Raw genomic sequence first — 25,034 nt, 5'->3', positions numbered from 1 at the left:
CCTACCCAATTCAATGAACCTGTAGTAAGACTCAAGGTTAGGTTGAGGACTAGGTTCCCTCAGCTCTAGATCCTCCTTCTTTGTTTCTTGCTGCATACTCCCTTCTTTGTCCAATTTATGAGTTTCCTATAGGTTTATCAAAATTTCCTATAGGATTGCCTCTACTTTCTGTAGGTCGTTCTGTGTATCCTATAGGAGGAATTTTCCTTTGGATGAGGTAGATCTAGTGATAGGCCTCCTAACATAAGTGATCGGAGACTTGGGAGAATATTGTCCTGATGATCCTTCTCCTTGATCTTTCATAAGAGGAACTATGTTTTCTTGCTATTTGGGTGAGTCTTCAATGACAATAGGAACCTTGGTGGAAGTTTGAGGTTTTCCTTGCCTTATTGTTGCACTTTTTCTTGTCCTAAAGTACAATGGAGTTTGTCTTTGTCTCTTCCCTTTTTGTTTGATAGGGGTACGAAGGGTGGTGAGGGAAGTTGCTACCTCTTTCTCGGTGAGTTCTAGGGATACCCTGGGTGATTCTTCCTTGTCTTCTCTCTCCCCTTTTCCATTTCCCTTCTCATATTTGTCTTTCTCCTCTCCTTCTCCCTCTAGCTCCTCACTCTGTTCATCAGTTTCCTCCTTTGCATCTTCTTATGTCTCTTCACTACTTTCCTTCTCCTTTTCTTCCTCTTCTTCCTCATATATTTCCTCTTCATCCCTCTCTATTTCTTCTTCATCCTTCTATGTTTCCTCTTCATCCCTTTCACTAGCAATGAGGCTTTTGTCATACTCAAGGTCTTTTATGCCTTCCTCTGTCTACATGTCTTTGAAAGTTTCCCATGTGATAGGGAGTCTGAGGTTTTGGAGGGCATATTCTATGATAAGTCTAATTAACCCATGATGGGATAGTTGTTGATGGTTTCCTTCCTGCACCTTAATGCTCATATCTATCACTGATTGAAGAAGGAGGTAGGGTATGTTGAGTCTTTTTTTAGGAGGTGTGTCTGCTCCAAACCTCAACTTTTGAAGAAGCATACAGTGGTATCCATATACAACACTGTACCTACCTTCACATGATATATATTTTATAAGGTGGTAGCTAATTTCATTCCAAGGATATGGTAGGCTTTCTCTTCTGACTCCATTTTTGTCTTCCATGGCCTCCTCTCCTTCTAAAAATAATTTCTTCTTTGCAATTTGGCTATTTCCCTTATCCTCCTTTATCCAAGGCACTCCTAAAGGAAGGATGGTGATTATGCCTATGATTTTAGGGGTGAGTTCTATAGAGATGCCTTTCACCACAACAGTGGCATGGGTCCTAGTCAGTGGAGTGAGGGAGAGAGCAAAATCTATGGCTACTTCATCATCATATCCCTCAATTTCTCAAAGAAACCCATCCAGTTGAGCCTTGTGAATATCTCTAGTACATGATGGTGCTGATGAATCCTCACTGTGTTGATGGGTTCCCTCTTATTAAATCCCCCTGTCATTTTCTCTGATGGATGGAGGGTTGTATATGCCTAATACCAAATTTAATGAATGAGGAATTTTAAATGAAAATTTTGTGTATACAATTCCCCTAGAGTGCAATCTTTTTCAACACAATAGAAGGCCTTTCTATATTATTTTCACTTGGAAATTGTGGGAAAGTATAGAGCCTACCTCCTTATCACTACTTGATGAAGCTAACCTATGTTTTTCCCTTGTATAACTGCCCACTGCCAATCCTGTAGGTGTCATCCTGTATCTTGTAAGATCTCCTGTAGGATCCTGTAGGTGCTCCTGCGTAGGGAAAAAATGAATTATGCATTTCCTGTAGATTGCTTGAGGGCCAAGAGCGACTTTGCTAATGCGTAGCCTCAAGAATGTGAATGTGCATGGGGATCAATGTTTATTTCCTCATATCGGTGATTTGAGTGGGGTGGTGTGCTAGCATCCGAAGTACAAATATCTATTTTTGGACCGTTGGTCCTAGTACCACATCATCATTCTCCTCACCTCATAATCAACTCCCACTTCGGGCATCCGTATCTTAACCACTTTAGACCTCATCTCTCCTTTTCCTTGACTTGACTGCTACCACGTGTGTAAGGACTATGTGTCCTTTATAAAGCTACTACATGTCATTTTAAAATTTTCTGACAAGAAGTAGCAGAAGCAAGTTTCTTGCACACCATTTGCAATTTCAAATATACTTTGCAATAGTAAAATGGTTGCAGACACTGGTTCAATGTTGTACTCAAGGTGAGAATCCAAAAGATTTTTTGTTGCCTCAACAATGATCCCTTTACTTATACAGAAAAAATCTAGAATAGAAAATAATTATATCACTAAAATAGCCCACAAAATGTTAACATGTGTCAAGGAATCTATCTGTGTCTACTTCTGATCTTAGCATGTAAAGATCACCTTTACTCTACAGAAGTACCATTAACTCTGGTAAATCTTTGGTAAATCTCTCTCCTTTTGCGGCAACGCTCTACAATGCAATATGAAATATTGTTACATTAGATTTCATTTCATCATTTTAAAACCTCAATGATAAAATAAGATTAGATTTCATTTCATTATAGTAAAATCTCAGTGACAAAATAAAACATAAATCACCTTTCTACATCATTTAGAAAAAAATAAAGAACTTCATTGGAAACCTAGATTTCTCATATGATATATAGCTAGATTATTTTAGAAACAGTATCTGAAATGAATTATAGGGTATGGCGACTATGGGCCAACTTCTATATTCAAAGGCAAGACAGTAAACATAAATTTTCAAAAAAATAAAGATGATTTCTCACAAATTCAAAGTTTGCATAAAGACCCAATAATGCAGCCAATTTTATGTAAAAAGACAATGCCTTAACCATGGTCTACCACCAAAACATGTTTGCCATTACAAGGCAATCCATCTCAATAACGAATTCCATGATAACATGAAATAGAAATTAATCGTTTGACGCATGATCATTTTACCCTATGAGATTCCCAACAAACAACATTATCCTGACTAATTTCTTATTAAATTTGGTCAATTTGAGACTTAGTTGACTCATTTACCTTTATATCGTCACTAATAACTAACTGATAACAAACTTGAGTGGCTTCTTTAAGTGCAATCCTTGATATTTCAAGCTTTTTCAGTATAAATTACGAACTCCGGGAAAGGGTATGTGGTCTTTATTCTCCCCAACCATGGACCTGTAAGTTTCTTTTGAAAAGAAATTTCATGAAGGTAAAAGGTGGTGGAAATTATGTGAGAATCTAGAGCAGAGAAATCTTGCAGAAGTAAAGGGAGTGGAGTACTCTTTCTTGGATTATTGGGAAGATTAATTTCACAAAATCAAGGGGCACATGTTGAGTGAATTCATGAGCTTGCTGCTCTCAAAGCCAATACACTATTATAAACCTTTGCTCAAAGTTGGAAGGATCCATTGAAAAAAATTGTTCTTGTATAACAAAATACTACCAAACTGTGTACTTTTATAAGAATGTGAAAATATATTCTCTTAGAAAGATGGGAGATGAGCACTGATAAAAAAATCTGGATGATTGGGAAACAATTTTACATAGTGATTACAAGCAACATTCCTCATTTTAAACTGAGAGATTTATTAAGCACAAACCTGGAGAAAATAACTCAAAGAGAAAAAGAACTTCAATATATTACCCAAAGGCTAGTTTTTTGTGATTTCAAGTATTCCGATTTGTAGTACTTTTCTGCTGACAAGTTTGCAATCAATGACCTGAAAATTACAAGTTTAGTATTTGAGAAAGTCAAGACAAAAATACTTAATGAGAAAAGCTAATAATGCAACAAATAGTATGCATAGGTCAAGAAACTTGGGCATCTGGGGTGTCAGTGACAAAAGAGCTGGTACAATACAATAACACATTGTTAAGAGACACTTTTAGTCCTCATCTTTCATGCCAACCAAAATAACACCACATGGACTAGTTGGTTTTGTTTCATCCTCATAATAATGCACTTGTATGAAACACAAAATAGAGTTTCTCATATCAATGTTTTTATTTTTAGTAAAATGGACTACTGATGCAAATACTGGCCAAATGAAAGTATAAAGCAATGAAAATGAACAAGCCTATAGATAATCAGAGTCACACTGAATCCAATGGCCTTTAAATTTCTCTACATATCTACCCCTAAACTTGTCCTAGCCAATGACACCCAATGTACCTTGTTGCACCGCAAATCGATTCCCCAACCCGATCTTCACAAAGCCTCACACAAAGAGAAAAGAAATGGTAGTAAACCATATGACCTCATTCATGAACAAAACAAGATATTTTAAGTTAATTGCAATGGCGAGGACAAGGAATTCCCACACCCCCATCGAGTGAGGACTAAGATCAAGCCCCACTATGTTAAAGATAAAAAGGGAGTGTGGATGGTAACCCTGGGGTTAGCTTGACAAGCTTAAGGACCAAAGATAAAAATGGGGGAACAATTTCCAAGTCTGGATTACTGGGAATCAGAAACTAAGAATAACCAAGAGTATAGGGATTTATTATTTCCATGTAGCTACAACACAAATAAATTAAAAAAATTAATGAAAAATAATAAACATATTTAAAAAGAAACCAAAGTGTAGGGTAGCTGGCATGCTAGGTTTTCATGTGTCCCACATGCCCTTGCCCATGTATCCCACATTTCCCTTCCTCAACTTAGCTAAGCATCATGAGAAAGCTAACCCAATTCGATCATCCACATCTGGTGCACCATACCACTTTTCGAACTGGGATCGCGTACAGTGAAGTTACAGTCATTGCTTTTGGACATGAGAAGAAAATGGGCTATTCAAGAACATCTTGAATGAGGCACTTATTTTCACAGTCAGGGTAATAATAGTTAGGAGTTCGAAGAAAGTGTAACGACCTTGCTTACTGGTCTTGCTGAATAGGATGGGTGTGATAGAAGGAAGCCTTTCTCTACAAGAAAACCTAACCCTTGCATATGCTTCATGTCATGCCTCAGCCCTGGATGGAAATTTCTCCTTTGATAACTAGGGCCCATATTGCCGTAGAGTGGTAAACTTGAACTAGCCAGACTAGAAAATCCATTATGGAACTTATGTGGTCAGTTGAACCAATAAAACTAATACGATCTACTTAATAGAATCCAATACCTGAAAGCTTCTCCAACAAGATTAGCCCAACAACCCATTTCTTTTACTACTTGGTGTACCCAAGAGATGCCCCTGTTTGTTTCCTTCATGTATACACACACACACACACACACAGTTGGTTGAGCTTATTCTCTATACAACCTAGCTAGTAAGACCAATAATCTTTACAAGTAATATTAGCCAACCAGTTTGAAAGGAATAAATCATGAAAAAAAATCGTTGTGCGACACATAAGCAAGCCTCCATCACCTAGAAGCCCTAACTAAATAATAAAATAGAGTTTTTGATGAGTTGTAACCTCATCTTACATTACTGAGCTTACCGAGGATGAATAACTTTACTGAGTCTCAATCCACGTCCAAGTATTGCTAACCCTCATGCCAACGCAACCAAGGAAGGGAAAGGAGCAACTTCCATAGACACCAACAAGTCTAGTTTTAGATAGGGTTCAACCCATATACCATATCTCCTGGACCGAAGACCCTTCGCTTCACAATCAAGACATATTTATTATATATGTAATAATGCATTCGTTGTTTCCATCGAATCATCGAAGTTAGGGGTTTGGCTCAACCAGGCTATTATTTCCACTCAGCCCAACCCAAGCACCAGTGAGATAAAGTGGTGTTATGCTCTTCAGGGTACATAGAAAATCCATATATTCTCTTCAAGGTACACAATTTATGGATCTGTAATTTGATTAATGTTGCAATAAATTTTTGTTTGATGCAATTTAAAATGAATTCCTTTAACAAAACTAAATGAATGTCTCCTACTATTTTTCACTCTGTCTGCAGATACCTATAAGAGACTAGTTGGCTTTACATGCGATGAAATTTGTGAGGGGAGATGCAGCTGGAAATGAAAATGGGGAATGGGCAATGAAATGAAACCCAAAAATGATTTCTTAATGGGTACAATAATATCGTAGGATACCATAATCCATTATTGTGGGAAGGAATGAAATGAAATGAAATGTTGCATGAACGATGACCATTGTGAGGTAGGTCCTGCTCGAATAAGTATGATTTGTCCTGATTTGACCTGAGCTATGTGCTCTATTGATTACCTTCAAATCACTATTTGAAGACAGACAGAACAGAAGAAGATGTGACGCGCATTACTTACGAGCATGTCGCTTTAAGTAAATCTAATGATTTATTGGATAATGATTGTGGTATAGGCATCTCCCCAAGTGCATGCTCTCAAATTGCTCCTTACTATAGCATGACTTATAGATCTCATCCAAATTGCAGTAATAAGGGTCTCCTTGAAATTCATGAGTGAGACTCTATGCTTACCTCTGTCTCGTTTACTAGCAAGTCTCCTAGCCTAGGTTACGCCTCTGTCTCATTTACCAACAAGTCTCCTAGTATGGGTGTCTCACTCGTAGCAGAATGGTTATGAATTTAGTAAATTTGACTCCACTCTTTCCTCTGTCTCATTCAATGACAGGTGTCCTAGGCTGGGTGTCTCAGAAAAGTGAAGACATGTGGAGGAGACATGTGTTGAGTCTATAGGTGTTGAGGTAGGTGAAGAGGTGAGAGGTGGTGAGAAAACGTGGCGGGTGGACTGCTGCTGGAACGGGTGGGTGGCAAACTTTTGACTTTGTATTATGAAACTTAATGACAACACAAACATTAAATGGTGTTAGACTAATGCTACCTCCAAACACTAGAATTAATTCAAGTCTCAATGAAATTGAAAGTGGTTATCCTAAGTTTTATCAAAATCATACAGTCTCCCCGGCAATAAGAGGTACAAATTGAAAGTTTGGATAAAAGTTTGTTTGGCAAAGTATTTTTTTTAAACATTGGTTAAAGCATGGAATGTATTAGTTCATCAAATCCATTTAATACTATGTTAGCGCCTATTGATCACTATAGTCCTTACTATGCCGAAGGCAGGGACTAATAAAACTGTGAGAGATTAAATGTGAATATAAACAATCATTACTATTTGAAAATCTAAAATCTAAAATTTATCATTTACTTTTGTACAACTCTCTTTTAAATATATTAAGTTAATTCACTTAACCAAATTTTATTATTATGTTAAAAATATTACTATTTAGGTTTGCATTTAGAAGATGAAGGATTCTAAAATTGTTTGTACCCTCTTGGTTATGTTTGTATAAGTTATTGTACTTAAAAGTGAAAAGGGAGTTTCTTTAATTCTTAATCTTTAGAATTATGGTAGTTGTTTATGATTCTTTTAAATATTTATTTATTAATAAAAAAATAATTTATGCAATTATATTATTTTTAATTAAATATATTTTAAGTTATTTTATTGTATTATTTTTTATTAATAGAGGTGAGAGGATGTGGAGTAATCTATTGTTAGAAGGAGGAAAAACTATTTAGGTACTCATGGGGTTTTGGTTTGTAACACCATCCTCCCACATCTACTGGAGCAACCGGCCAGTCGGGGTAAACATGCAACAAGAGGCCACTATGATATGATTCGACCTCCTAAACCATGTTAAGGAAGTGGAACCAAAGGAAACATGCCATACAAACATTTAACATCAACTTCAGGACCCTTACGAACCAATCCAACACTTCAGACAACTCTCCCTTGGGTCCCATTGAACTTTTGGACAACTTAAGCCTCAGTCGCTCTCATGCTATAGGCATGACAGTGTTCAGAAACCTAGAGTCACTCTCACAAGCTTGTCTACCAATGTCCAGAGACCCATTTAGTGAGTGCTATGCCAGCGTCCCCAGGATTTGAGCCACTTTTTCACACCCAGAGCCTAGGTCACTGCCCAAAATTGAACCATATCTTCAAAACAATAAAATAACATGGAAATGATAGTACTAAAGAAAATACTTGTTTAAGACCTTGATTGGACCCCTACTTGCCTGTTGTACTATGAAACAATCCCCCCATTTCTAAAGAACAATAGCTAGGGTTAGAGTTATAAATGGGGACCCTTTAAAATTTTTAGGCCTAGGATAATAATACCTAACTCTAAGAAAATACCTCTCAAAACCTTGCAAAACTAATTAAGGATGAAATCCACATCGCAAATCATACTTTTTTGCATGACTATTTTAAAACACCTTTAGAAAATTGTGATATGCGATTAGGTCTCCCGCTGCGATAACATCATGTTGTCATTTTGCAATCGCATTTCGCACTTCACATAGTTCGCAAGAAACTTAACTATGCCATTAGAACAACAATTCACAATTTTCGAAATGCGATATTGCGATATTGCGAAATGCGATATTGCGATATTGCAATAAAACGTGTGGAATAATTACGTTTTAAATACCAAAACAAACAAGTTGACAGGTTAATAAATATTTAGCAGCCTGAGGAAGGATAATCATTTTCCAGGTTATGGGTAGTTATAATCAAGTATCTCATTAAACCTTTCTCACGATCCAAAGTCATTTCAGAGAAGCTTTCAGTATTAATTACCTGATATCGCCTTTTCTGATATATCTTGTCTATTTCAGGCAAGCGACAAAAGACATGTCACTAAGAAAGGTGATGCAGAAATAGAGCAAATAGACCATTGTTGAATCTGAGTTTATAGAGATGGCTCCTATCTTCGCTGATACAGTTTGTGATGTTGCCGGAGGCGCAACAGCTTGGGAAGTAATTTACAATAGGTTGGAGGACGAGCGTCCTAAAATCACTGTTACGAGAGCAACAACTGACTCAACAAGGCCTTCAGGACTTCAATGCAAAGATGCTTCATGTTCTTTCCTTCATAGGATAGGAGCAAGAGCTAAAATCCTCCCCTATACAGATATGATCAGGTGGGTGATCGAAAACCTTATCATTGAAGATAGGCAGTTCAAGAATTCAAGGATGGAGCTCATAGGGTCGTTCAGAGTAGAGGACTTGAAGAATATGTACCACATACCTAACCCGCGGGATATCTACGACAACACATTTGTGGATAATTTCGGAAAGAAGAACCCATACCCCTTCAAGCTAATTCAGGGTTGCAGAGTGTTGGACAACAAATTCAAATATGACAAATTGGGTATGTATGCTATAGCCTTTTGGAAAACCCCTACAACCATGTAGCATACATGTTATGTAGATTGTATGGGCTACCCAATAATACTATGTTTTCAATAGAATGGATTCCTCTGATTGATGCCTGTGTTAATTCCCATATCATAAATTGGCCTTCCATCCTATTTGACAACCTAACCACCACCATTACTGAATATCAACAAAAGAAAGCCTCCTCTTCAGATAACCTCCCTCCCTTCTATTTTAGTGCCTGTATTATGGATGCTATTTGATTTTGCATGACATTTCCAACCATGGGTTGGAAATGGACCTTACAAGATCCTTACCCAATCCATCTCAATCATAAACAAATACGGGAATCCCATTACATACCTCACTTCTATAAAATATTTCATGTTGTTGTGTTCCCCCTACATCAAATAGTTTTCAATAAGAAAGTCTTAGGTTTTCCCAAGAAGCTGCCGCAGACCTGCTTACTATCGGAAAGTATTTCATTGAAGAATGGTTCACCTACATTATGGTTTTTGGTAGCACAACTGATCCACACATCCTTCCTTTATATGTTTATGATAAGTTATTAGCAAGAGAGATTTCCTACCAGACTATGGGAAGGGGCCTGACTAAAGTTCTCAAAGATGGCAAGAAGTCATTATGGCCCATTTTCCCTATCAAATGCAGTTCTTTTGCTTTAGCCAATTTTGTTCATGCTACTAAGGAATCAACACATATGGAAGCCCTCAGGCTTCATACATTGCCTAAGAGGCAATTTGATCCAAAAAAAGTGGCATATAATGTCACTACTGGAGTAAAGATCAAGCCATACAATCATGAAGACAATTATTTTGAGGATTTGTTACAGTTGACTGTATCCTTTGAACAAGCGTTCGAATGGGCAAAGGCGAATCTAAAACCTGAAGATTTTCAAAGATTTCAGGAATTCAGAGATGAGAGGCTCCGGGTGATCCCAATGCATCTATTAAAGCCCGAGGATAAGTCTACACCAAGTGTCATTGTTGATAGTGGAGGTCCTAGCTCTCAAGTAGACTCTCAGTTAAACACTAATAAGACACCAGACATAGGGAAACCCCAAGACGCAGACAACATAGCTGAGCCCAGCAGGAAGTGAGATGAGAAACAAGTGATGAGCACCCCGACTATAGAGATCAGCTCAAAGGCCAAAGGCAGTAGTTTAGAGTAGGAGTGGGATCAGTTTAATCAGAAATTGCAAGGAACTCCCAAAGCCTCAGATACCAAAGAAACAGAGGAATACAAAACTCCTCTACATGTTCATAAGGATATAGAGCTCAAGTCTGTCAGCGAACAGTCCACACCTATGGAGGAACAAGAAACAACGTCCCAGCAGATTGAAATTATCCCTGCTCTTCTCACATCAGAAATTGTTCTAAAAGTAACTAAAATAACTCCACTTGATGTGTTCTATAGCCCTCTCCACAAGGTTGTATTTAGAAGGCAGAGAGAAAGGAGAAGGGTAGATACACCTAAATTCCCACCTAGAAATGAGCCGATGGACGTTGTTTGGAAGGACGTTCCTTTCAACCCGGCCGAGAACTTGACTAGACTATCACAGTTCATGGGAGCATATGCATCAGCCACTATGGACAAGGCTACTGAGGTCTCTACTTTACTAAGGGAGAAAGACGAGAGAATTGCGTAGCTCGAACAAGAGCTTGAGACAGAGAAAGCAAGCACAAACAGGCAAGTGGCTAAGCAACTGGCGCAATTGCAGCAAGACATGGAGGTCCTGAAAATAAGCCATGTAGACGATATATCGGAAAAAAATATGCAAGTCCAAGAAATTCAGCAATCCATGGAAAGAAACAAGGATGTTACCACTACTGAGGAGTTCATTAAAGAGGCCCTGGAATTAAATTCCCTGCCAGTAAAACAGCAGTAGTGTTTCTGCCAGAAGATGTCACACATTACTCCCTATCTAACTACTAGTGACCAGCTGACAGACAAGGAAATCGACCAGAGAACAGAGTTCAATGATTTAAACACCAGAATCTCTGAGTTCATCGAATGGCAGGAGACAGAAGATGGAAAAAAATCCAATCTATCCGAGATTGAGGAAACTCATAAAGACATTATCTTCACATATTCAGATGTGAGAATAAAACATGTCATGCTAGCAGTTGCAAGGGTAGTTGGAGTGTCAAAGAATATCATTAAGGCAGTGAATTACATCATGTTTTCCACCAATCTCATTATAGAATGAAATACTAAAGAAATGCCTGATTTAACTACTCTGTATAAAGGCTGGCAAGAAAAGTCGAGTCAAAGAGAGGCAATTACAAAACTGAACACGACCAACTAGGAGTCATATTAGCAGTATCTTGTTAAGCCACATAGCCAGATTGTGACTCTCAATTGTTCCCTTCATATGACTCAAAGGATGCTGCCACCGCTCACCAATGTGATCTTCACAGGATAACTCAGGACTCATTTCGGGGCACCTCCTCAAATTCAATCGATGACTGATATTTGCGATTTAAAGGACAAGCTGGCAGATAGCAAGTCATCCTATTAGTTTTGTTTATTTAGCCTCTATTTATTTTTGGAGTTAGTTACCTAGTTAGGAGGAAGGTTGTTTGAAACCTCCTCAAATTTTGTATAATATATTTTTGCACATTTAGTTAAAATAGTATTTATACCCTTCTCATGCATTTAGAGAAGGGTCCAGAATTTTATCAAAAGCATTTGAAAAGAATGCACTATTGTAATTTTTTGAATGCTTTGGTGAAATTATGGAACATGATCATTTCTTTTAGATATCAGACTACTTTCCTTTGTTGATGCACTTTTGTATTCTTGGGAGACAATTTTATTTGAAGAAATAAGTTGGTCTATGTCATTTGTCAAATGAGCAGGAATTCACACATATGGTACTATTATCGTGTATGCTTGATTCTGTTTACATTTAAGTAGTGACAAAACTTTACTTTCATGAACTATATGTGAGATTTATTGTTTCTGTTAAGCGTTAATTGCACTTTTGTATGATGCCTAGTTGAAGTTGTGATTTTCATATATAATTCATTATATATGCGATATATTTTATAAATTCCTTTGACTAACTATTTAGTTAAAGGAATTATCTTTTAAATTATCATCTCTGTTTAGTTGTGTTCAATCTTTATTATCACATGTTAAATAGATATCATTGTAGATTGCATACCACACAGGAATACCCGAGTTTATATTAGAATAAGTTAGTTATAGAAATTGCATTATAGAATAGGTCACTTAGACTATCATTATTCTATCGCAAACACTCATGAACCACCCACTCTCATTTTAAAACCCACACTAGGAAACTGGTCCCATTATTCCCAGTCAGAGCCACCACTTTAAACAGAAAAGGAGTTGTCTTAAGGTCCGGACCGGGTGGTTATCCCCCATGTTTCAGCAGTAGAATTCTGAGGCCGCAAAATTTTGGCGCTAGAAGGAGGGAATTCAATTGTGAATGGCATATAAACTGAAAGATCATTCGAAAAGCATTCATAAGAGTCAAAACCCCTCCACCATTTCTACACCTTCTGAAACTCATTCAAAATCTCATGATCCGAAGTCTGAAGTTGTAGAAACATCTTCCTCATCTCCTGAAGTAGTAAGGCAACCACCCTCTCCAGATTACACTACCGAGTCTCTAGAAGTTCATTCTTGATACAGAAATTGGAACAGATATCCATTTCTGCTGAAAAACTAGAGAGACCTGAAGTGTCTGAAGAAAGTGTTACCTCCTTATTACAACAAACTGGTGTATTGACTAGACTGCAAAGTGAGAGACTTGGGGTTACCCCTTTTGAGTTCCCCATCCCTCCACGACATAGGAAAGTCACCTCATCAACATTTGAATCAGATACCAACAAGATCACATCACCTTTCCATCCATTTGCTTCCTCATCCACTTCTACTCAATCCACGACTTCTCAAATATCCACTTCTCCAATTAGTACTATAATTAACAATACTAATCTAGTAGTAAGTTCTTCGCCATCTATACCTACTTCTGGACCGGCCTTCCCATTTTCTCAGTTCCCAACTCAAGTTATGGCCAATCAACCTTGGATAAATCCTGGTGATGTCCTAGTTACAAATCCAAATGCACTCCCAACAAACCTAGAAAAATGGTTGCCTAAGTATAATCTTGACGATGCTATCCTGGCCGAAGAACATCTAAATAATTTTATGTTAGCCACGAATCTCAATGGGGTTGCACATGAAGATGTTGTAATCACACTGTTTCCTTATACTTTTCAAGGATCTGCTGCGTCTTGGTATTTTTCCCTTCTAGAAGTTCAATTAGAGACTGGGATACTTTTCAAGAAGTATTTCTTGCAAAATTTCGTGATGATAGACCCATATCATCCTTGATCAATGATATTTATAATTTTAAAGCTAATCCAAATGAAAAGATCAAATATTTCAACTCCATATTTAACAAATTGCTAAACAAAATCCCAGCTGCCTCCAAACCTACTGTAGATGTACAATTAGAATGGTATATATCATCTCTTCCTTCTAATATTGCAAATTTTGTAGATAGAGCCAATAAGGCTACCCTTGTAGAAAACATGAAAGAAGCCCTGTCTATAGAAAGAAGAATCATAGCTTTGGAAAAGAGATCACAAACGGACGAAAGGAAGTCAAAGAAAGTAACATTTAATGATGACTTTAAGAAGAAAGCTTCCAAGGACCCTTTCGATCTTGAAGGCCTTTAGAAAGTGTTAAAAACAATGTCTAATGAAATGGTCGAAATTAAAAAACAGGTCGCAGAATCCTCTGCTCCCAAGAAACCTTTTCGATCATTCAAAAGGAACCCTTCTTCTACATCACAACCCCTAAACACCATTTCTGATTCTGAATCTGACCAAGAAGCAGAAGAATATTCACCAAACGAAGAGGAAGTTGAAAGGGAAGAAGAAATTGAACTAAACGGGATGTGGGATTTCATCCTCCCAACTAAAGAAGAGGCACAAGCAAATAATCAAGTAGACATGAAACACTCAAACACCAAATAGATGTCATAATCAAACATTCAAGCAAAATGTAGATGACATAAACAAATGCATACCTTAATGTATCTCAAGGGATGCAATATTATCTGCACAAAAAATATAGTTAGCATGATATAACTTATGAACACATAAACTTAAACATAAATAAGATCATGATACCCATAATAGTCACTAACTAGCATGTTCACAGCACGAGCTTGTAAACATTTGTCATTCAGGCAAACCAATCACATATGTATGATCAGTCTAAACTAGTAAAACACTATGTCACAATAAGTCGACTCATACCTGAATATCGTAACCATAACCATCTCCATAGGCCAATCTAGGTTAACAAAATACATATAACATCAATATATTAATGTAATAACCCTAATCATCAAGTTACTAGCATATAACAACAACAAGTTAACCTATAACATACTCATCAACAAATATAACCTAATAATCAAGCTAACTATCATAAAACATGAATAACAATGCATACAACCACATGTTACTATCATTCTTGATTATTTGACACATGTGCTTATAACTATACTAATTAGTTATCATTTATCATGTATGTAACCATAACATCAAAAGACATGTACATAAACCTAATGTATATAACCTAATGTAGATAACAATCCTTAACTAACTTACCTGCATGCCCAACATCAAAACATGTATGACGATCTTCTCTTATCCGAAAGTCTAATGCTGTAACCTCATTATGGCGATTTGCATCTCTTGCTCTATCTAATCCAACACATTAACATCATAACAACCAATCACATCATGATAAACTAAATTGCATATGACTTCACAAGGCATGTTTGACCTACTATTCATTCATAACTATAACCAAGACCATTCATGCATAACAACTGCATATACAGATATAACACGAGCGCAAAATCATATATGCATCATTCTAGCTAGGGTCTAGTCATCCATGCATCACCATATCAACTACACAAACCATTACCTCATGTGTGACAATAAAGACCACATCACGTGCACTTGAGAATATGTGAACACTAAAATGCATGACAAATTCATATACAACCATACACTCATGATGACGTACTCCACAACAACACCTTCAACCTTCACATGGCAACATCACTACAACCATGCTCAACACCATGCAAATGCAACAAGCACATGGAATACAAGCATAAGAAACACATATGCAAAAAACATGAATGCATGAACAATACACTGCCCATCTAGTCTGAGGGGTGAACCATGCAATTATACCACTCTGTAACACCCTCCTCCCACATCTACCTAAGCAACTGGCCAGTTGGGGTAAACATGCGATGAGAGGCCACTATGATATGATTCGACCTCCTAAGTCACATTAAGTAAGTGGAACCGATGGAAACACACCATAAAAACATTCAACATGAGCTTCATGACCCTTAGGAACCAATCGAATGCTTCAAATAGCTTGCCCTTGCGTCCCATTGAACTTTTGGACAACTTAAGCCTCATTCACTCTCATGCTATAGGGATGATAGCATCCAGAAACCCATAGTTACTCTTACTGGCTTGCCTGCCAACGTCTAAACACTCATTTAGTTAGTGTTATGCCAACGTCCTTGGGATTTGAGCCACTTTTTTAGGCCCAGAGCCCAGCTCACTGCCCAGAATTGAACCATCTCTTCAAAATAGTAAAATAACATGGAAATGACAGTACTAAAGAAAATACTTGTTTAAGACCTTGACTAGACACATACTAGCCATGACATGCATTTCATCAAACGTATCACGAATATGTAAACTACAAGTGTAAATAAGAGATCTAAGAACAGGGGTCTCATATTTATCTGAGATTCGCCATGAAGCATTGGTGTCTCAGCAAATTAACTTCCATTCCATCCATTAGACCATAGATACATTGTTCATTCATATACAAATAAATATATGATGAAATCAACATAATAGGGACATCAATACCCATGAAATCACATCCATATAAACCATATATAATATAGTATAATACTCATAGAAATACAAGGAGAAATAACCTTTCACTAATAATTCGAAATCCAAACTCGAGATGAGACTTCCTCGTTACACCTAACTGTAGAATTGCTAAGCCAAATCACTCTTCATCCATTCACCCCCGTGCCATGTTCCAAGCATGAATGTGGGATCTCATAGAACACATCAATCAAAACTCATCCAGGGCTTCCACAGGCCATCCACCTCAACCCATCAAATAATTATTCCACCTCATGGTTAGACATCACGAAACAATCGTCAGATTGGTCTCCATCCAAGCCTTCCAAGGCTTCTAGAGAATTTGTTCCAATCAAGGCTTCCAAGACTAATAACTCAACCCACAATTGTCGATGGGCTTCGAGAGAATTTGTCCAACTAAGGCTTCTAGGACTGGTAACTCAACCCAAGATGTTTCCAAGGGCTTCCAGAGCATTTTTCCAACCAAGGTTTCTGGGACTAGTAACTCAACTGAAGATGTTACAGGGATTCCAGAGCATTTGTCTAACTAGGGCTTCCATGAACTAATAACTCAACCCATGCTAAGAAACATGAGAACCAACCAAAAATAAAAATGAAAGTAAACCCACAATCACCATGGCTATTGAGGAAATCGAAAGGCTATGAAATCCACTGTCAATCCAGGCAATCCTCCATGCCAATGACATATCACAACCACTATTCCACATGCATATGCCATGCATGCCAAAATTAGTGAAGAAATCATACATGCAACTCAGTACCTACAAGAAAATATGATGTAGCTACTGATCCCAATGCCCTCTTGCACTTTTATGCTCTTCCTATACCTTCTTGCTCCAAGAATCTATGTATGCCACACCCACTGAGAGCGCTCCAAGAAAACTCTAAGTCTCCAAGAGTATGAGAGAGAGAATAATGAGAGAGCGCTCCAACATTGAATTGACCAAGTCTAAGCTAAGAGCTTCAATTCAGTAAGATATTTCCAACTAATCCTCAGAAACCTTTTTATTAATGAGGACTCTATTTTCTTCATTTTACATTATTTTCTTTGATTTTCCTCCTCACATGCAACATGTGACCTTTCACCTTCCGTTTCTCCTAATTTCCATTATTTTCATAAATAAATGTACCAAAAATGACATTTTTCCTTTCCAGAGCCTTAGTGATTTCCTTTGTCAATTTCTTAATCCATAATAAATCGAGTCAACACCCATTAGGTTGTTTCCCCGACCATTCAACTTGGAATATGTGTCCCATCACTATGGCCATATATATATTTTTACATGGAATTTTCACCAGGGTTGTTACATGGTCGTATGGCAAATAATCAAGCAAAGCTATATGGTCTCTAATATGGAATTTTGTTAGCCAAACAACATCAAGCGGTGAGTCAAACTTATGATTATGAGAGAAATAAGAATGCTAAGGAGACGTGTAAGTTGAAGATCTGCGAATTAAAGGTTAATATCCAAAGTATGGAGGATGAAACATACTAAAAGAAATAAGTTAAAATGGTTGATACAAAAAAATATAAAATGAAAAATTAAGGGTCCCATGTGACTTAGTGAAAACCTCGATGAAACACAAGCATTCAGACAAGCCATCATGAAATATTTTATAATCAATTAGTAACATTGTGGAGATGAATGAAGAGATTGAGCCAGGAATGGAATGAGAAATATGATGAATATGTGAAGAAATAATGGTATTAGACTAAAGATGAGGGTTGGGAATGGAGAAACATAGAAACTTGTTCCCTAGAATGGATTCAAAGTGTATAATGATTCATTCTTCTTCTCATGAAAATTCACCTCGCTTAAGGCCAGAGCGTAAGCAGTTAATCCATCGGAGACTACAACTTTTCCCACATCGCTGAAGACCTGTGGATAAATGAATGGGGGAGAAATTTTGTTAGATGAGATTCACACAAATATTTGGTAATGGAAATACATTTTCATTACATTCATGCCACTAATGTTAGGATATTTTGATACATAGGAAATAATTAAGTATAACTTGGTATAGTGTATACTTAGGTAAAGTGTGTTTCTTTAGTATTTACTTTTTGTAACTTACAATATGACGGTCATGATATGTTCTAGAAATGAATTTATCTGACGGTTTATTCTCTCCTCGGTATTAACGACACTTTATCTACGGCTTAACACCCTATTGGTCCATGATCTCTATTTAAAGAGCATGGAGGGTCATTTGTTAGGTGACCGTTCATGAGAGAAGCTTATGTAAATTTTCTTTCTTTTACATTAATAAATTGCTTGAAGTGGCCGCGTTGGCTCAGGCCATGGATTGTTTCCCTCTTTGAGGGTTTTAACCACGTCAAGAATACTGGTGTATTGATCTATGATCTGTTTGTGAGTGGTGTCCTTTAGTGTTCTATCTAAGGAACTTACCATGTAAATTCCTACATGGTGTCAGAGCTATTTGAGGGTTTCATCCATCGGTGATCGAAATCTGAAGCCGGTACAACTACATCCCACTGTCGTTTCCAAGATCTACTATTTCTGACCGCTTTCGAGCCAAGAGGACTGCTCTATTGTGTTATGATCATCTGTTCTAGTGAGGAACCCCTTACGTTTCATGCAAAAATGTTTCCGGTAGCCCTAGCTACATCATTTTTAAGATCTCGAGGTATATAGTATTTATTTGTAGTTATAGTTATTTATCTCTCTATTTATTTTGATTTATAGTCCTATATAATTTTTTTTATTATCAGATCTATACATTTCATTTCTGTGTATTCTCTCTGCTCCACGACTCTGTGTGATTTGGTCAAACTAGAAATAGAAAGAAAGAATTTTTGTCACGCGTATGCTCTTTGCCACTACACCTTAGTGTGATCTCGGAAAATAAAAAAGATTGAGGAAAATATTTAGTTTCCAGCAAAATCTAACTTAAATTCGTAAGGCTTGAATACATTTGTTTGTTTGTTTGTTTGGTTTGTTCAGGTTTTAACCCCGTACAAAAATCACCTGCATATGAATTCTAAAAATAGAAAATAAACAATGGTGAGAACATAACACATAAAACAGATATACATAGAGATTTTCCCCTGGATCCCAAAACTGGGACTACTAGATTGATTTTTCATTATATTCCTTTCAATGTTACAATACATATATATACATGTCAAAGAATCCATAAACCCCAATCTATTAACCCTGGATTAGAACATAATCATAGTTCCCTTGACCGTATCTACAAAATACCATGGAAATAAAACCATCATGCCCAAAACCATGTTTGTAATCAATGCACAAAACCATAGGTAGGTCACCCACCTAATATAGGGTCCAAAATGTTTTTCCCACTTGTTATTTCTTTCCATAGCGGGCCACAAGAGAGCTTAGTCATTGATCCAAACCTGCAAAACCCATTGTTTCTCTACAACAAGCGAACTTCTCATTTCTCATATACTTTGTTAATACATCTGTAGTATTCTTCAAAGTGTTCGCCTTTACCAACAACACCTTTTTTCCTCAACCATATCCCTCACAAAGTGATATTGAACATCAATGTGCTTTATCTTTGATGATAAGTAGGGTTCTTTGCCAAGAAAATTGCACTTTGGATGTCACAGTCTATCTCTACATCTTGTTGTACTAACCCCATACTTGAACACAATCTCTGCAACCAAACTGCTTCTTTGATTGCATGAGTGGTTGCCTTGTATTCTTCCTCTGTAGTTGAAAGTGGTGCTGCAAACTCTCTCTTAGTCATCCAACTAACTGCATGTCCAAATAGGTTAAACACATACCCACTTGTAGATCTTCTCTAATCCAGATCTCCAGCTTGGTCAGCATCAACAAAGCCACGGATGTCCAAAAAAGTTTCAAACCTTAGTCTTCCTTGGTAGCACAAACCATAATCACTAGTGCCACGCAAATACCTAAAAACATGCTTCATTGTTGTCCAATGCTCCTTCCATGTTTTTGACATAAACCTGCTCAATATTGCCACTGCATGTGCAATTTCTAGTCTCATATAGACCATTGCATACATCAGGCTTACAACTACACTTGCATATGGAACACGGGACATGTCATATTCCTCTTCTTGTGTCTTGGGACACTGCTCAACAGATAACTTTACACCTACAGGAAGAGGAACCTTCACCTGTTTACTATCCTACATATTAAACCTCTCCAGTATTGTCTCTACATACTTCCCCTAGTTTAACCAGAGCTTCCTCTTTGCCCGACATCATTTAATTTCCATGCCCAAAATATAGTTTGCAGCACGAAGATCTTTCATGTCGAATTTGGAGGACAATTGGGTCTTCAAATCCTGGATAATTTCTTTGTCATTTCCAACCAAAAACATATCATCCACATACAAGACTAGATAAATAAGAAGGTCACCAATTAATTTAAAACACACATAGAGATATGCTTTTCTTCTGGTGAAGCCAAGTCCCCGTATAAACGTATCAAATTTCTGATACCACATCCCTGGTGACTGTTTTAACCCATACAAAGAATTTTTTAACTTTCATACCAGTTCTTTCTTACCCTTCATCGTAAACCCTTCAGTTTGCTTCATGTATATCTCTTCTTCTAGATCAACGTGAAGAAATGTTCTCTTCACATCCATCTGTTCTACCTCAAAATCAAAAGTAGTATCAATAGATAAAAGTAATCTAATAGAAGCTACCTTGGCAACAGGAGAAAAAATATCACCAAAATAAATTCCTGGCACCTGTGAATAACCTTTTTCTACCAACCGAGCTTTGTATTTCTCCACCTTGCCTTATGTATTCATCTTCTTCTTAAGCACCCATTTGCTGCCAATGGGTTTCCTTCCAGTCGACAACTCCATCAGATCCCAAGCCTCATTTTTGTGCAAAGATGCCATTTCATCAACCATGGCCTCTTTCTAGAGTTTTCCATCCTCTAAATCTACTGCCTACCTGACAGTTCTCAGATCATCATAAGTAATAGATAAAGTAAAATTTGAACATAAAACAGATGGACTATACTTTTCTGGTTTCCTTCTTTCTCGAACTAATCTTCTCACAACTCGAGTTTGTTGCTCCTCATCTTCTAATTCCTCTTTTGCTATAGATTCTGATTCTTCCTCCTTTAGCTCAAACTCTATTTTCTCAGGTTCCTTTAGTAGGACTTCATGTTTAACAACATATTTCACCTCTCTAAACACCACATCTGAAATATACACAACCTTCCTTGTTTTTGGGTTGCAAATCTTATAACATTTTAAACCAGCCTTATACTCAATAAAGATGCACCTTTCAAATTTACTATCCAACTCTGTTCTTTTCTCCTTTAGAACATGTACATATGCATCACATCCGAATACCCTCATATGTGAAAGAGAAGGTTTCTTACTAGTCCATACCTCTTATGGAGTCTTATCCTCCAACACTGACGAAGGTGATCTGTTGACTAGGTAAAATGGAGTCTCCACCGCCTCTGCCTAGAATTCTTGTCCTAACCCAGCACAACTAAGCATGCTTCTTACCTTTTCCATTAACGTCCTATTCATTCTTTTTGCAACTCCAATTTGCTAGGGTGTGTATGGAGTAGTCTTCTGCTATGCTATACCAATCTTCTTACAGAACTCTTCAAATTAACTCTTTCAAATCTCTCCATTGTTATCTATCCACAGCACCTTTATCTTCTTCTCTATCTGGTTTTCCACCAGAGCCTTAAATTCTTTAAACCTGTCAAATACTTCATATTTATTCCTGAGAAAATATATCCATGTATTCCTTGAGAAGTCATCTATAAAAGATACATAGTACACAGACTTACCCAGTGATGGAACCAACACAAGTTCAAACACATCACTGTGCACAAGCTCTAATATATGTTTCACCCTCTTATCACTAGAGTGGAAACTCACCCGATTCTGCTTCTCATATAAAAAAAATTTACATAAATCAAAATCCAGAGAGAAATTAGGCATACCTTCTTTCATACCATTACCATGAAGTATTCGAAGGCCCTTCTCTCTAATATGTCCAAGTCTTTGATGCCATAGCATGGTCTTTTCTCCACAGACCCCTAGATTTTATGTTCCACTTTTAGGAACCACAAAACGGTTGCACCCATCAATAGCAGTGCTACCCTGAAGCTTTTACAAAGTTCCAATTTGAACTCCCCGCATAAATACCAGTGCTCCATGAACCATCTTGCAAGTATCTTTCTCGAACGTTGTTTTTACACCTACATCATCCTACTTGCTTACAAAAATCAGATTTCTGGCCAATGTAGGAATATGGATAACACCTAGAAGTGTTCTAACCCTTCCAACTTGTAAATTCAACTTGAATTTTCTTCAACCGATGATTCTAGCCTTCCTATCATCCCCTAAGAAGACATCACCACCATCATATTTCTCATACTCGCAGAACCACTCTCTATGGGGAGTGAAGTGAAATGATGCACCTGAGTCAATCAACCATGCCTCATGATCTACATGTGTACTTGAAGAAGAAGCCAAGTACACATCCCCACCTTCATCTGAGGTGGGTTTAACCTTTGTAGAAGGAGCATCATCAGATCCCTTTCCTTTCTCAGGAGCTTTAGATTTATATTACCTTTTGAAGTGCCCTTCTTTTCCACATCTCCAGCACACCTTTACAGGTTTTCTTGGTGATTTAGATCTCCCACTCGAGGAATTATTTTTTTTTCTATGTAGGGACCATCCTCATACAAAAAAGGCATCACCATTCTGGCCCTTCATATTTTTCCATCTCATCTCCGCCGATAGAAAGGATGAGACTATTTCATCAAACTACAAGGCAGTTTCATTACTACCTTTTGCAACAACCAAACTATCCCACGAATCTGGTAGATAATACAACCAACTGATGCACTTATCTTCATCTGAAATTTTAAGATCAACAGATAATAACTGTCTTACCACAGTATTAAAGGCGTTCAGATGCTCTGTCACCTAGTCTCCATCTTTCATCCTTAGGTTATACAAGTTTTTCCGTAGGAACAATTTATTCACCAGAAACTCAGATTTGTACAAAGTCCCCAATTTGTCCCATAAACCCTTCTTCGAAGCTTACCCTGATACATTCAACAATATTGAATTTGAGACACATAATCGTATTATGCTCTTTGCCTTCCGATCCAACTTCGCCCTGACATTGTTGTTGGTTTAGTACCCGGATCTACCACGATCCACTGATCTTTATCCACTAACAAATCCTCTATCTTGAATTTCCACAACTCAAAACTCTGACCATTAAATTTCTCGATCTCTATCTTTCCACTGCTCGCCATCTTATTTCACCACAAGTATCGATCTCGCAGATCTCCCACTGAACAGGGTCTACCATATGCCTAAGAAAAACCCCTCAGAAGCAAAGGCGTCCCCTTAAAGCATAAACAACTCTAATACCAAATGTAGGTTTTAACCCCATATAGAAATTACCGGCATACGAATTCTAAAAACAGAATATAAATTATTGTGAGAGCATAAAACATAAAACAAATATATAGAGAGATTTTCCCCTGGATCCCAAAACCAGGACTAACAGATTGATTTTTCATTATATTCCTTTCAATGTTACAATAAATATATATACATGTTGAAGCATCCATAAACCCCAATCCATTAACTCTGTATTAGAACATAATCGTAGTTCCCAAAACCATGTGCAAAGTCCATGCACAGAACCATAGGTAGGTTCGCCCACCTAATATAGGGTCCAAAACAAAATTCCTGGGGCACTACCCCAGACCTCGTGCAGAGAAGCTACCACCCCCCTGCATACCCCCCGATAGGGGGGGTAGCTGTCACCCCTGTGACCCCCCTGGGCATAGGGTAGTCGTGGAAAGAATATAACACAAACAAAAAAATTTGTGTGGTTGTTTTTTGTTTTGTAGGCAAAAAGGGGGTTTTCAAGTAAGCACGCACCCTAAAGCTTCAGTGAGCGAATAAAAAAAAAAAAAAAAGACCCCTCCTACTTTCCAAAACATACTAACCTTTTAAACTAGCTCACTTGGTCTAAAGTTACTTTATGAGAATAGAGGTCTTGGGTTCAAGTCTTTCTTTTTGTTGAGTTATTTTTTCAAAAAGTAAATGTAGCTTATGTTTTAAAGTTACTTTATGTAAAAGTGTTCTCACTCATTATACATTAAGGGAGTTTTGAGGTCTAAAATGGGCCTCCTAAGAAAAATGTACAACCCAAATAAACTTTATAAGAACCAATAGGATTCAAGATGATGATGTCAACCACGGGGGATGATTCACCATTTTTGGAGTAAAAAAATAAAAAGATTAAAAAATAATAAAATAATAAAACTACTCTTTCAACTCGTATTTTCAACTTATCGCCCTAATATTTTACTCAAATTTTAAGCGGGAGTACTCGTTGGATGCAAAATTAATTCCTCATCCAAGGAGTACCCATGTTACATACTTTCGATGTACCGTGCTACACGAAAAATGAGAAATACATGAAAAACATGATTGCACACGAAAAATGAGAAATACATGTAAAAATGTGATTGCAATCATGTTTTTCATGTATTTCTCATTTTTCGTGTAGCATGGTACATCGAAAGTATGGAACATGTGTACTTCATAGATGAGGAGTCAAATTCTACATCCAATGAGTGTTTACACATGAAATTTGAGTAAACCCATAGGGAGATAAGTTGAAAAAATAGTTTTTTTATTTTTTCCCTCTAAAGTTTGGTGATGTAATGTAATCTTATTTTATTATATCCACTATTATTTTATAATTTCCTTAGGAGGCCCATTCTAGAACTCAAAATTCTCCTAATGAAAAGTGAGTCATTTATAATTCTAAAGTCACTTTATCTTTTATTTAAGTTACAATTTAGTGGATAGTTCACAAAGTACCATTGCAAAAGTGACTTTGACTTAT

Source organism: Pinus tabuliformis, chromosome 2_2 (genome assembly GCF_031772625.1).
Source record: "Pinus tabuliformis cultivar Carrire ecotype Pingquan chromosome 2_2, CPIR1, whole genome shotgun sequence".
NCBI classification, from domain to species: domain Eukaryota; kingdom Viridiplantae; phylum Streptophyta; class Pinopsida; order Pinales; family Pinaceae; genus Pinus; species Pinus tabuliformis.
This window is presented reverse-complemented; position numbering follows the sequence as displayed.